Source organism: Amblyomma maculatum, chromosome 10 (assembly GCF_055883805.1).
Source record: "Amblyomma maculatum isolate TAMU_Amacu chromosome 10, ASM5588380v1, whole genome shotgun sequence".
Taxonomy (NCBI): Eukaryota; Metazoa; Arthropoda; class Arachnida; order Ixodida; family Ixodidae; genus Amblyomma; species Amblyomma maculatum.
In genome coordinates this window covers 121053752-121060721 of record NC_139353.1, presented here as the reverse complement: position 1 = coordinate 121060721, position 6970 = coordinate 121053752, and the positions used below count along the sequence as shown (strand labels likewise).

Sequence of the window (6970 nt, the reverse complement as noted above, 5' to 3'; positions counted from 1 at the left end):
CGGGGATTTCAGGCAGAGGCAACCTTTTTGCAGCCATTTTGTCTTTAATTTCATTTTCTGCCTCTGCAGTGGGAAGTGTGCACATAATTAGCCATGCAGTGACAAAATCTGATACAAAATTCAGTCCTACCTCCCAGCATGAGGATTTGGGCGCTGTAATTGCCGCTGTCTTCATCAGCAGGGTCCTGCCAGAATGCAGTGTAAACCGTGTGCTTATTGAAGTCAGACTTTTCCTTTGGTTGAAAATTCAATATACTATTTGTTGGTATAACATAGTGTTTGGTCGATGTCGTGAACAAACCGCACAAGAGCAAACATGATTACTTCACGCGACTGACGTGCGTTCACTGCAACGACTACAACAGCGGACAAAGAAAAAAACCACGACAGAGCCAGGAACAGATTGGATTGGATAGGTATGGCAAAGGCGATATGGCCGCATGCTGGCATCCTTTTGAACGGGCAATCACGTTAGTAATCTTTATTATAATACATAATTAACTTATTCGCAGTTATATAAATGATAAATTAAGTCTTTTTTTGCTGTTCATGTAATCACTAGTTAAATGTGTATTTCTGAGCGCCGACTCGTCATGAATAACAGCCGTTGTAGCAGTTGTAGTGGTTGTAGCTGCCACATCAGCCGCATCGGCAATAGCATCAGCCCTACGTCGCGCGTCGCGTGCTTTGGCGTGCTTCACGAGGGCATATGCGTGCGCTAGTAGTAGTTCTCTAGTGTGTTTCCTGCTGAATTGATATTTTGTGTCGCGTTTTGGGCACTTGGTCTGCCTTGGTTAGATCGCGAAAATGAGGCGGAGGAAGCAGTACCTGGATCCAGGCAGCGCTGCTGATCTGTCGTATTCTACCACAACTTATCTGCGGAGGTCTGCGCGCTCATAGCCGTATCCAGTGCACTCACAGGCTGCTGGACAAGCGGTTTCTCCTGACGCTACGCTTGTACCAGTGACGCCTTCCGCGTCCTCGTCAAGGCATTCCACCCCCCCCCCCCCTTTCAAATTTTGGAGAAGGCACCGAGACGTCGTGGTGCATGCAAGCTCCTGACAGCGGCGTAACAGAGGCGAATCTTGCGCAGCCATCCGGTAACACAGATATCGATTCGTCGCATCGTATGCAATACCCTGAAAGTGATCCATTGGATTGTGGTGAAGGCCGCGAGACGTCACATTCTATCGATCCTCATGGTGGCACACACATCGAGATGCATCAGGCACAGCCATCCGACAATAGAGAAACAGATTAGTCGGATCGTATGCAGTGTAGTGGCTTGCTTGCACTGGCGCTGAACTTTGTCATCGAGTTTGACCTGCCCTGGAAAGGTGTCGAAGCGCTACAGAAACTGATTATTCACATTCTCGATAGACATGATATACCTGCAACAAAATATCTCTTCAAGACGTATGTGGGAGCTGGGATTAAGAGTGCTGTGTTTCACTTTTACTGTAACTACTGCATGACACTTGTGGCAGAGACGTCGGGGGACCTTTCTAAAAGAAATCAAGTCCAGGGAACATGCACCATTTGTGGACTTGTCTGCAGTGGTCGACAGATGCTTCTAGATGGACACTTTTTTTAACCTTGCCCGTTTTGCAAGGACTGTCGTCACTGCTTGCTGAAAACTGTGTTGCCAACGCACTTCATGAAAGACTGCAATGCATCAATCAAAACCTCGCGGCAGACACAGACATCATGTCAGACATCACTGACGGGTCAGCATACAAGGAATTCAGGCGGAAATTGCCCTCGAAAAGCGATCTGACCTTGAGCTTTAATGCAGATGGAAGCCCTGTGTTTAAGTCTTCCAAATTCTCGATTTGGCCTGTGCAGCTGACTGAATGAACTGCTGCCGCAGCTGCGGCACAAAAACGTTCTTGTGTCGGCTTTGTGATATGGACAAAGTCATCGCAACATGAACCTCCTCCTAAGCGCGTTCGTCAAGCAGATGGAAGACTTGGCCAGCAATGATGTACCGTGGAAAGCCGCTGAGCAGTGTGTGGATTCAAATGTAAATATGCATGGTCGTAATTTTCAATTAAAAAAAATTCATATGTAACAAAATGGATGCAGTACATGAAAGATGTGCCTGTGTGCTGCATTTTTCATCTGTGTGCCATGTGACATTGCAAGTGAGATAGAAATCAACATAGAAATGCCAAACAGGTGCGAATAGATTGTGGGTTATGTGAACAGCATATATCTAACGGAGAGGATAACTTGTGGCTTCTGCATGCTATTGTACAGTATTGAAGGTTGTTGAAGCATTGTTTTTGATCATCAGGTCTACTGTTTCAGCTATAGTGTAGATTCTCCTGCCAGAGCAGCAATGCAGAACTTCACGCAGTTCAATGGCCATTATGGTTGTTCATGGTGCTTGCACCCTGGTGTAACTGTGGATGGTGAGTAGAGATGGCTTTTACACATTTAAATATCTACTACACCTCTGACATAGAGAAACCCATTATATTTCAATTCTAGAAGTTGGTAATAAAAAATAAAGGAAATCGGAGATACATTCCTAATTTATTGATATTTAGCTTCCTAATATCATCAGGCAAGAACACTCATTTTAGTTCTTGGAGAGCTCATTGTCTTCAGCTGCTACGTTTATATACGTGGCTTTCAGACCGGGGCCATTCTTATAGTAGAAAGTACAGACACAAAATATTCTTTTTCATTGTGAATAGTTTACAATCATTAAAAAAAAACAAAAACATGCTCTTGGTCATGGCAGAGGCGACATCGCTTGAGGGAACCCTCTCAACTGCCCATTGTGAAGGGCAGAAAAGGTGACCTCAGAAAGCAGCGGTGTTGCACTGTTTAGTTTTTCACAAATATTTCACTTCTCTTGTCTAGAAATATTTACTTCAGATTAGTTTCCTGGTCACTGTTTTCATAGTCTTCTTATGAACAAAGAAATGTCAATCAGTTTGTCCCCCTGCATTGGCTGCTATAACATAACCAAATTGCCCAGGGTTTATTAGGAAAAATTTATTTGCATGTTTTTTCTTGTTAACAGGAACTATCAAGTACCCCATTGATGAAGTTCATCCTGACAAGGACATGGTGGAGACGAGGGAGAAGATGATAGAAGCTGCTAGCACTGGCAAGATCGTTAAGGGTGTGAAAGGCCCAACGCCGTTACTTAACCTGCCACACTTTGATATAGTATGGGGTTTTACTCCTGATTATATGCATTGTGTGTTGCTAGGTGTCGCACGGCAGCTCACTGAAAGCTGGCTATCAGATGTTAATGCATGTTACTACATTGGGTCGCCACAACAGCTGGCTGTTTTAGACGAGCGTTTGGGTAATATAAGGCCCCACCTGTGCATCCCTCGCCTTCCTCGCTCTCTCACAGTCAGAAAGTACTGGAAAGCTTCAGAATGGCAGCACTGGCTACTCTACTTTTCATTGCCATGCCTTGAGGGAATTTTATTAAGGCAACATTATTAGCATTTTGCCCTCCTTGTGCAGGGAATATCCTTACTCCTTCTAGACACAGTGTCTAGAATTAATTTAGATACTGGCAGAGGCTGCCTAGTGAAATTTGTTGTTGACATGCAGTTTCTGTATGGTGAGAGCCAAATGACCTACAATGTTGATCAACAGCTGCACATAGCCAAAAGCGTTGTGCATCAAGGCCCTCTTTGGGCACACTCGTGTTTTGGCTTCGAATCAAACATTTGCCGACTGAAAGAGCTGGTTATATCAGCCAAGGATGTACCCATGCAGCTAGTGAAACAGCTAATGATGGCTAGCAGCTACAAAAGCTTGAAAGCTCGAGCTAGTCCCCAAACTCTGCAGTTTTTGTCAAAAAGTGGCCCATCACGCACTACGAATATTCTTCTAAGCAGGCCCCGAACTGTAGATGAGCCATTGCTTGAGCTTATTCAGAATAAAATCGGCAACATGAATGGGCCTGTTGTGGAACATGACCGAATTTGTGTGTCTGGGTATGTGTTCCATAGCGAGAAGAACACAAGGCCACACAAGACTAATAGCACTGCCTTAGTCACAGCCAATGGAACATGTGTCCAGATTAAGCAGATTGTTTCCTTTAAAGACTGCACAGGATCTCTCAAAATTTTTGCAGTTTCCGACGCATTTGTACCTTGCTTCATGTATGGGTCACTACATATAATGAAGTACGTAAGAATACAATCAGTAAACCTTGTGGAATTAGAAGTCAGTATTACTCCATGCATATATGTGGAGAGTGCTGGCCAGATATTTTTTGTAAAACTCTGTTTTAAGATGTGTAGATGCTAATTAGCTATGTAAGTATCTGCTTCCTATACCAGAACCGTTGTGACCCTGTGTTAACTTGTAGCTATACAGTTGCCCCAGCAGCAAAGTGGGAAGGAATATGCTGTCAAAAATAGAATGAATTAACACTTTTCTAAGTACAGCTGGTCGAAATCTACGTGATGACTACCTATCCTTGGTGCTGCATCTCAAGACAGAATTTGCTTAGTCCTGATCCTTTCCAAAGTTTGTCATAATGTGTAGCACCACAGAAAAGGCAGCAGCGTAAGATCTGGCCTGCTCCACTTCTTGTAGAAAACCAAAACTTGTTTTGTTAATGCACACAGCTTAATATGCACTTTACGTTTGGTTTGTGGAGTTTAACGTCCCAAAGCGACTCAGGCTGTGAGAGACGACGTAGTGGAGGGCTCCGAAAATTTCAACCACTTGGGTTCTTTAACATGCACTTACATCGCACAGAACACGGGCGCCTTTTCACCTCCTCTGAAAAGCGGCCGCTGAGGCCGAGATGTAATCCCGCAACCTTGGGCACAACAGCCGAGTGCTCTATCTGCTGCTCCCCTTTGATGGGGGTGCACTTTAGGCTATTAGCACTGTGATTGGCAGATAGGTTGGCTCAAGGCCGAACCACATGGCAGCGTGTCTTCGGTTTTCAGCGGCGCCGCAGGCGCAATTCTGGCGCTTGAAGCGAGGCGACGCTGAAAGACTTGGGTATTTGGCAGTGCCAGATCTTAGCGTCGATGCCAGAAATGCTTCGCAGTCGAGGACCAATGGCAAGCCATGCATGGGCAGTTGCAGTACCCACCGCGGCACCACCACAGGCGCACCTCGTTTCCGCAGAAGCAAAAGCTCTTTTGTCCGTGCGCATGACTGCGCCTTTGCTGCCCTTACCTCGCTCACCTTCTCCAGTAAGTTCCCGTCATCGCTGAATAGGGCGATTTTAGCTACGTACAGGGGACAATTGTTCGAACTTCCAGGCTCCCCCCGTGCCTTGGCTTGCAAATGCCAGTTCGTAAGCCGTCATGTGTCTGGTCACCGTCTCTGGCGCGCGCCGACACTCATAGACGAGACGCTGAAGAAATGCTGCCATGTAGTCGGGCCTTTAGCCACCACACAGCACGTGCTTGACTTTGAATCACTTACCATGTTTACTGTGTAACTGAAGTGACTTTGATTGCCATTGCCGGTTCTCTGTCTATGTGAATTTACTACTGCTATTTCAAAGACGACCTTGACCCCTGAGCAAATGTTTCTCTTATTGTCCCCAACTGTCTTAGATTTGCCTTTACCAGTGTTTTACTTGTTTGAAAGCACTGTAGCGACTGACCTTGCAAAAACGTCACTTCGCTTTGTTGCTGCCTGCTCCTACATTTTTTACCAGTGTTTTAATTCATTGCTATTTGCAAGACATGCTGATGTTTGTAACTGTTCTCTGGGGTGTAGTATATATGTCACAATGTTATGCACTCTTCAGCATATAAAAATGCTACACCAAACAAGCTCATGTATTAGTGGATGATTTTTCTTTTCTTTTATATATGAACATGCAATAATTGCTGTGCTTCGTAATAAACCACTGATGAATTTGTGATCAACCATGATCCAGTCATTAAGGAAAATTGTTTTGGCCCCACTGTAGGAATCATGTTCAAATTGAACCATTTTGCATTTTGAAGCCAGTTGATCTGATGTAAACAAGAAATTTCTGTTGCTTGAACTAATTGACTCCACAGAAAATTATTAATGCTACTAGTGTCAGCTGAAACCAGCATATTCTGTTTTTTCAGAAAGAAACCAGCAACTGTAGTTGGTATAAAACTGGCCCAGCACAAAACATCACTAATGATTGTGCTGGGATCAGCTCAAACCAACAGCAGCTGACCAAGTGAGAAACCAGCAGGTGGTGCTAGCTGGCACCAACAGTCCCAATACAAAACCTGCAAGGCCCCTGTTGGGACCAACTAAAACCAGCAGATTTCCATCTGGCCCAGTGAGAAACCAACAGGTGATGCTGCTGGTACCAACAGTCCCAACACGAAACCAGCAAGGTCCCTGTTGGGACCAACTAAAACCAACAGATTCCCAACTGGCCCAGTGAGAAACCAACAAGTGATGTTGCTGGTACCAACAGTTCCAACAAGAAACCAGCAAGGCCCCTCTTGGGGCCAACTAAAACCAACACAAACCAGCAGATTCCCAACTGCAAATTTTCACCTGGGTCCCACTGTCTTTCATTTGGGTTTTCAATTTTTTTAGTTGATGTGAGCTGCATTCCCATGTTATGTGGTACAGGGTAGGGGTCCAGCACAAGCACACCGTCCGTCAAGGCACAAAACCGGAGAGCTCGAGCAGCGCAGCGGCATTTCGTCGTCCTCTTCCTCGTCTTCGTGAATCCGCTCTACGTTCACTACAATTCCCCCTGAAGCGAAGAGGAGCCACCCTGGCGACCTATTGCGAGGACAAGACGAGCGGGTCGTGGTATGTTTTAAGGCGGCAAATAAGTATGTTGTCTTTGTGGGTAATTTTTTTGAGGCACCGGTAATCGATACAAAAGCAAAACGAACCATCTTCTTTACTAGCATCACTGGTGAAGACAAGAGGCTTTGAGATGGACGGATTACACCACGTTGTAGCATGTCCTCAACTTGCTCATTGATCACGCGACGCTCTGCCGCTGACACACGAT

At 45.3% G+C, this 6970-nt stretch overlaps 1 pseudogene; it reads left to right on the top strand.

Moving 5' to 3' along the window:
• Nucleotides 1–1270: 1270 nt before the first annotated feature.
• LOC146177364 (uncharacterized) lies at nt 1271–2766 on the top strand (annotated as a pseudogene).
• Nucleotides 2767–6970: the final 4204 nt, after the last annotated feature.